The sequence below is a fragment of the Acartia tonsa genome, chromosome 13, assembly GCF_053477335.1.
Source record: "Acartia tonsa isolate MP-2025a chromosome 13, ASM5347733v1, whole genome shotgun sequence".
Classification (NCBI taxonomy): domain Eukaryota; kingdom Metazoa; phylum Arthropoda; class Copepoda; order Calanoida; family Acartiidae; genus Acartia; species Acartia tonsa.
In genome coordinates this window covers 38,867,478-38,876,694 of record NC_137272.1, presented here as the reverse complement: position 1 = coordinate 38,876,694, position 9,217 = coordinate 38,867,478, and positions in this window count along the sequence as shown.

The window sequence follows — 9,217 nt, the reverse complement described above, 5'->3', positions numbered from 1 at the left end:
GTATGGTGATTCCTGTTGTAGTTAGGTACGATTTAGAAAGCGTAGCAACCCTATAATTATTACCAGAATGTTCGCATGTCCAATTTAAACATGTTGATTTTTCTACTTTTTTAACAACAAATTTTTATGTGATATCATCATCCGATTGATCTGATTTTTGGTATATTGATTCCTGGACAACAAAGTACAATATTATAAGCGAAGTAACTTATAATCAAGTCCTAAAAATGTAAGTATGTCTAAGTTCATAAACATTTTCCTGTATTAGGCAGTTTTCAAAAATTTTTGTTACAACTTTGCTTCGACTCTTATACATTTATATTCTGATTATTCAGTCCTGACACTATACAAGTGATAATGTCAGTTTGTCCTACCATTTCAGTGCTACGCTTTTATGGATGTTGTCATCCTTGTTGGTATTGTGTCTTTTATTAACATAATGTATTTGTGATAATATGCGGAAGAGGATGCACACCACACCTTTGTTGAATTAAATACGATGAATTTAAACAAAAGAAAGATTTAATCAGGGATCTAAAGGGATAGGACAATGAACGTTATACAATCATGATAAACAAAATTACCCCTTCTAAAGATTAAAACGGATATTCAACAAAAAGTTTTTAAGCCAACGAATAAAAAAGCGTGATTAAAAAACTTTGGGTACTAGTGTAATTAATGTTCCAAATCCCTCCCTCCCTGCATTTATTAGAGGGTAGGGTAAGGGCACTTGAAGATAAATTCTTTACTTCCAACTTTTACAATGATCAAATTTGCCTAATTTTACCCTAATTATAGAGTAGCAGTGTTATCACTAAGTTTAGCTAAGTCTATACTATGACACCTACTATATAGATATATGTACAGATATACCCTAATTATAGAGTAGCTATGCTATCACTAAGTTTAGCTAAGTCTATACTATGACACCTACTATATAGATATATGTACAGATATACCCTAATTATAGAGTAGCTATGCTATCACTAAGTTTAGCTAAGTCTTTACTATGACACCTACTATATAGATATATGTACAGATATACCCTAATTATAGAGTAGCTGTGCTATCACTAAGTTTAGCTAAGTCTATACTATGACACCTACTATATAGATATATGTACAGATATACCCTAATTATAGAGTAGCTGTGCTATCACTAAGTTTAGCTAAGTCTATACTATGACACCTACTATATAGATATATGTACAGATATACCCTAATTATAGAGTAGCTGTGCTATCACTAAGTTTAGCTAAGTCTATACTATGACACCTACTATATAGATATATGTACAGATATACCCTAATTATAGAGTAGCTATGCTATCACTAAGTTTAGCTAAGTCTATACTATGACACCTACTATATAGATATATGTACAGATATACCCTAATTATAGAGTAGCTGTGCTATCACTAAGTTTAGCTAAGTCTATACTATGACACCTACTATATAGATATATGTACAGATATACCCTAATTATAGAGTAGCTGTGCTATCACTAAGTTTAGCTAAGTCTATACTATGACACCTACTATATAGATATATGTACAGATATACCCTAATTATAGAGTAGCTGTGCTATCACTAAGTTTAGCTAAGTCTATACTATGACACCTACTATATAGATATATGTACAGATATACCCTAATTATAGAGTAGCTGTGCTATCACTAAGTTTAGCTAAGTCTATACTATGACACCTACTATATAGATATATGTACAGATATACCCTAATTATAGAGTAGCTGTGCTATCACTAAGTTTAGCTAAGTCTATACTATGACACCTACTATATAGATATATGTACAGATATACCCTAATTATAGAGTAGCTATGCTATCACTAAGTTTAGCTAAGTCTATACTATGACACCTACTATATAGATATATGTACAGATATACCCTAATTATAGAGTAGCTGTGCTATCACTAAGTTTAGCTAAGTCTATACTATGACACCTACTATATAGATATATGTACAGATATACCCTAATTATAGAGTAGCTGTGCTATCACTAAGTTTAGCTAAGTCTATACTATGACACCTACTATATAGATATATGTACAGATATACCCTAATTATAGAGTAGCTGTCTACATTATGTCACCTACTATATAGATACTACTTTGTATTATAGATATGTACAGATATACCCTAATTATAGAGTAGCTATGCTATCACTAAGTTTAGCTAAGTCTTTACTATGACACCTACTATATAGATATATGTACAGATATACCCTAATTATAGAGTAGCTGTGCTATCACTAAGTTTAGCTAAGTCTATACTATGACACCTACTATATAGATATATGTACAGATATACCCTAATTATAGAGTAGCTGTGCTATCACTAAGTTTAGCTAAGTCTATACTATGACACCTACTATATAGATATATGTACAGATATACCCTAATTATAGAGTAGCTGTCTACATTATGTCACCTACTATATAGATACTACTTTGTATTATAGATATGTACAGATATACCCTAATTATAGAGTAGCTATGCTATCACTAAGTTTAGCTAAGTCTTTACTATGACACCTACTATATAGATATATGTACAGATATACCCTAATTATAGAGTAGCTGTGCTATCACTAAGTTTAGCTAAGTCTATACTATGACACCTACTATATAGATATATGTACAGATATACCCTAATTATAGAGTAGCTATGCTATCACTAAGTTTAGCTAAGTCTATACTATGACACCTACTATATAGATATATGTACAGATATACCCTAATTATAGAGTAGCTATGCTATCACTAAGTTTAGCTAAGTCTTTACTATGACACCTACTATATAGATATATGTACAGATATACCCTAATTATAGAGTAGCTGTGCTATCACTAAGTTTAGCTAAGTCTATACTATGACACCTACTATATAGATATATGTACAGATATACCCTAATTATAGAGTAGCTATGCTATCACTAAGTTTAGCTAAGTCTATACTATGACACCTACTATATAGATATATGTACAGATATACCCTAATTATAGAGTAGCTATGCTATCACTAAGTTTAGCTAAGTCTTTACTATGACACCTACTATATAGATATATGTACAGATATACCCTAATTATAGAGTAGCTGTGCTATCACTAAGTTTAGCTAAGTCTATACTATGACACTTACTATATAGATATATGTACAGATATACCCTAATTATAGAGTAGCTGTGCTATCACTAAGTTTAGCTAAGTCTATACTATGACACCTACTATATAGATATATGTACAGATATACCCTAATTATAGAGTAGCTGTGCTATTACTAAGTTTAGCTAAGTCTACATTATGTCACCTACTATATAGATATATGTACAGATATACCCTAATTATAGAGTAGCTGTGCTATTACTAAGTTTAGCTAAGTCTCCATTATGTCACCTACTATATAGATATATGTACAGATATACCCTAATTATAGAGTAGCTGTGCTATCACTAAGTTTAGCTAAGTCTATACTATGACACCTACTATATAGATATATGTACAGATATACCCTAATTATAGAGTAGCTGTGCTATCACTAAGTTTAGCTAAGTCTTTACTATGACACCTACTATATAGATATATGTACAGATATACCCTAATTATAGAGTAGCTGTCTACATTATGTCACCTACTATATAGATACTACTTTGTATTATAGATATGTACAGATATACCCTAATTATAGAGTAGCTATGCTATCACTAAGTTTAGCTAAGTCTTTACTATGACACCTACTATATAGATATATGTACAGATATACCCTAATTAAAGAGTAGCTGTGCTATCATTAAGTTTAGCTAAGTCTATATTTACCCCCCCCAAATTGAATGTTCTTAAAAAAAAATTTTACTGTCCAACCAGTTAAAACAGTTCTTAACCATGATAACAAAAAATTTAATAGTTTGATCATGTTTTATTTGCTTGGGCCTTTATAAGGGCTAAAACCATCCCGGGGATCTATGCTGTAATTGTAAAGCACTGAAGATTCCATAAAATAGATACCTAACTAAATTAAATATTTCATTAAATAATGAAAAAGAATTTCTATAGGTGATTTCTTTTGGGAGATGTCAGGGTGTCTCAAAACTAGTTATAAAACTTACCAGGACCTATAAGACACTTCACTTTAAAGTAAAATCATATTGGTTCATTGGTTAGTGAGTTAATTATTGTATTTTTATGTTCTAAAGAATGAGATACTACTACAGGGTGCGGCACATAAATCCGGACTTTTTCTAATTTGTAAATAAATTAACATAAAATCGTCAATTTTAAAGATTTTATCGAATTTTAAAAACTGAGAGGCAAAATAGGTATATGACTATTAGATTATTCAATAAAACCGCCGTTAGCCTCAATTACCGCCCCTACCCGCCCCCTGAACCGCCCGCAGGCCCTGGTCACCATGACCCTGTACAAGCTGGCGAAGTTCTCCTTAACAGTGGCAATGGGGGAGGTCTTTGTGGTATAGGCACGTCTATTGGTGCATGCTTTAAAGTAGCTGTGGGTCAAATAGTCTAATGGATTAAGATCTGGGCTGCTAGGAGACAACATTTCCCTAGGGACGTGAGTAACTGCAGGATACAAATTCCCATCTTTCAAGCTACCCTTCGACACGGCGGCTCTTATCTGGGCCACAGTTGAGCTAGAACAACGTTTTATACCTTTTTGGAAATGACATGAAGATTTAGCTAGGATTGTTAGCGCAACCCATAGTCTAAAATGAGATTCAAGGTTCCATATGGGCCCCTGTAGACTAGAATCGTAAAATTTTCAAGATTTTTGGCGTTTTTAACATCTCACAATCTGCCACGTGTCAATTTGCCGGAGTAATACGGCCAAGCCAACTTAAAAAAAGAACTCTTGTAATTTCTAGTACCTAACTTATGTATCTAACAGAACCTTCAGCAAGTTTCATCAGCAACCTGCGCACTTCGAATTTGCCTAGTTGAACATATGTGCTGCCCGCTCGTAGCACACATCCTACATCGTCCAAAGAATTTTATGGGTAAAAAGGTCATTACCTAAGCTTTTCATAGTGGGGTCAAACGTCCTGATCGGTCAAGTAGTCTTGGCGCTATGGCCATTTAAAAAAAGTCCGGATTTATGTGCCGCACCCTGTATATATTTGAATAGTAGTGGCGCCCTTAGCATCTAAGAACTCATGTTTTCTAAAGGGTAAAAAGGGAGGAGAAAAATAGCCTAAAACCACTCAAAGGATTGACCTATAATAGTGTGGAACCATCATGGGATCTATGTGAAGCTTTCCTAAAAAGAAGAACTCAGTATTAAAAGTAATGAAATCTGAAGCTATAGTCAAATAAACCTTACTTACTACTTTATGTTATAAGATAGTACTTATTAACTTAATAGATTAGGTAGGTGCTTTTTTTACATAATTAAATTACCCCCCCCAAAAATTTTACCCCCGGGGTAAATTAGTTTGGGGGGGGTAATTACCCCCCCCAACAGATTTGGGGGGAGTATTTACCCCCCCAACAGACTTTAGGGGGGGTAATTACCCCCCCCAATCAAATTTTACCCCCGGGGTAAAAATTTTGGGGGGGGTAAAAAAAAATTTCGGCGCGCTTCGCGCGCCATTTTACCCCCCCCCAAACACGAATTACCCCCCCCCTAAAATTTTTTACCCCCCCCCAAAAAAAAAGCTTGGACGCCCCTGAGATATATGTACAGATATACCCTAATTATAGAGTAGCTGTGTTATCACTAAGTTTAGCTAAGTCTACATTATGTCACCTACTATATAGATATACTAGCGGCTTCGCCCCTAGCCTCTAGGGGCTTTGCCCCAAGGGGTGATAAAAAAATTAAGGCGAAATTCGTTAAAGGACCAAGGAAATCTTAAGCAAAAAAAAAAAAAAAAAAAAAAAAAAATGGGGGGGATTTTTTGTTTTTGGGGGGGTTGGGGGTGTCCCACCCCCCAAGAAAATAGCTTAAAACCAGCACAGGACCAATAGGTATATACCCTGAAGAGTAGAATCCGATCGGTTCAGTGGTTACCGAGATCTTAAGGGACAGACAGACAGACAGACAGACGGACAGACGGACAGACAGACATCGTTCTACTTTGTATTATAGATGTACAGATATACCCTAATTATAGAGTAGCTGTGCTATCACTAAGTTTAGCTAAGTCTACATTATGTCACCTACTATAAAGATATATGTACAGATATACCCTAATTATAGAGTAGCTGTGCTATCACTAAGTTTAGCTAAGTCTTTACTATGACACCTACTATATAGATATATGTACAGATATACCCTAATTATAGAGTAGCTGTGCTATCACTAAGTTTAGCTAAGTCTATACTATGACACTTACTATATAGATATATGTACAGATATACCCTAATTATAGAGTAGCTGTGCTATTACTAAGTTTAGCTAAGTCTTTACTATGACACCTACTATATAGATATATGTACAGATATACCCTAATTATAGAGTAGCTGTGCTATCACTAAGTTTAGCTAAGTCTTTACTATGACACCTACTATATAGATATATGTACAGCTATACCCTAATTATAGAGTAGCTATGCTATCACTAAGTTTAGCTAAGTCTATACTATGACACCTACTATATAGATATATGTACAGATATACCCTAATTATAGAGTAGCTGTGCTATTACTAAGTTTAGCTAAGTCTATACTATGACACCTACTATATAGATATATGTACAGATATATCCTAATTATAGAGTAGCTGTGCTATCACTAAGTTTAGCTAAGTCTACATTATGTCACCTACTTGATAAAACTTTCCAAAACAAGTTTCAAGTAATTTTACTAGAATAAAGGATACTGGAATTATTATTTTAAAATAACTTTTTGTACATCCTATAATGTAAAGTAGTAAGGTTTTTGTAAATCAAAAAATTAACATGTTTATCGATATAAATTATTTAAGCGTACTGTATACTATAACCAATTTTTTTGTTTGATCAAAAATCTAAAAAAGTTTTTAAAAGAAATCTTAAATTTGTTTAAACAGAAGATAAAGCTGCGAGTTTTTGAAATTGTGGAGTTTGTTCTAGCTGTTTACGAGATCTTACTGGACATACATACAGTTCTTACCTATAAAGATAAATTGAGAAAGCTCAAAGTGTCATGTGTGACGTCATAAAAATACATGTCTTTTTTTATGGGTGTCCTTTTCCACTTCTCATCTAATCCCTCCTTTATAAACGTACTTTTATGACGTCACACATGACACTTTGAGCTTTCTTGATAGATTTGCTTGTTAATCTAACAATTCCTATATTTCTGAACCTAGCTGAACATAGTGAGTGGCCACTTTATATTAAACATATTTAAATCATGTACAATCAACTTCTAAGCTTTAATGTTTAAACAAATGTTATAGGTTTAGACGCGTAGCATCTCTACATTTTTATATACGAGTATCTCCGTCCCGCAATGACTAACTCAATGACTAAGAAATGCTTTATACCGCTTTTAGAGTGGCGTTAGAGTCAAAGCTATAAGAGTATATGACGTACAACACAACCTTTATCAATTTTATATTCTTCAATTTATGTTATTTAAAAACCAAAAATTAATCAAAAGCTCTCTTTCTTTCTCTAGCTCTATAAATGTAATTAATATTCATTCTACATATGTTAAATCATCTATGAACGTTTTCAGTTTTGTTTAGTTTACCAGCCCTGTAAATTGTAATTGGTCATAATTTTACGATGATTTTGAATCAAAGAAGATAAAGTATAGAATAGAATCCAGGTAGAAGATTCTGCCTGGCTAGCCTGAAGTAAAATTGGACCATTTGAAAGACCAAAACGGCTATAAGGCTGTTAGTAAATAACATGATTTCAGTAATTATTCTGAAAAAATATTCAAAATAAATTCCTTTTGCAATAATTTACTAAAAGCCTTAAAGCCAAGCTTCCACCTTTCTCTTCCTTATTCACAATAGATTAAAAATGAATTTGATGTACATTTTAAGCCTTAAAAAATTTAATCATGTAAGAAAATTTACAAAAATATTGGTCTCGGTATTTATATTATAAAAAAACTAGGTTGCGCTCTTATGTATGTTTTTAAACAGCTGATTTATACATGATAGCAACTACATCCATACATACTTGTGGTAGAGGGGGAGGGGGGAGGAAGGTGTTGTACCCAATTAGCTGACCCTTGAAAATTACAAATGTGGTTAATCATACTTACCAAAATTAAAACAACATAATGTTTAGTGATTTTTCATCTTTGTCTAAAACGATCAAGCAACTATTGCTGTCTTCACTTCTATAAGAGGAGTGTACTAGAGGTGTTAGCCTTAGTCAGATACTTATGTTTGTATGTAAAGTATTACCCTTTGAATATAGAGAATGTTTCTAAATTGTTCTATAGTCAAACGTGTTACACTACTTATAATTTAAATTATGAAGCTCAAATAAATTTTTAACAATATATATTAGATTTTGATACAAATTGAAGTTTTCTAATTTTGTCCAACTAGTCATTGTGATTTGTACTTTAGCATTATTGTCATTACTGCGCAAGTCAAAGATTTCTTCTAATTTCCCAGAAATTTTTAGGGTTTTCACTTCTATTCCTCCTTATTCTATGTTTTGAATCTATCTCAAGCAAAGGTACTATACATTTTTGCTGAATTTTATAACAAATACTTTGTTGATATCAAGCTTACACTGATTATATTCTTTAAAACGTAGATAATGTCTTTGTAACCAGATAAGATACAATTACAAAATGTAGCTAAACAAGGATGATTGGATTCACTAAAGTCAAGATCAACAAATAAAAAAGTCGGACAAACAAACATTAACACACAAAAAGTGTCTTCACGTATGGAAACATAAATCTATTATCTAAAACACTGAACAAAACTTTAACAGTCGCAAAATTTCTTAATAAGGACATACTTACATTATAAGATTTAATTACAAAGATGCGTCGCTTACTACATTATACCTATTTGTCTTAGGATTAATTCTTTAAAAAATCCGGGTGATATGGTATTGTATCTTGTAAAAAGTTGATGTATAAATAGCTAAAATGGACGTACGGACTTTACGTTTAAATATTTATAAAGTTAATCAGTGCGCCTTCTAAATTTAACCATCAAATTATTAGAATCATCATGAGAAGTTTAAAATTTACAGGAATATTTTATTTCATATACAATAAAGTTT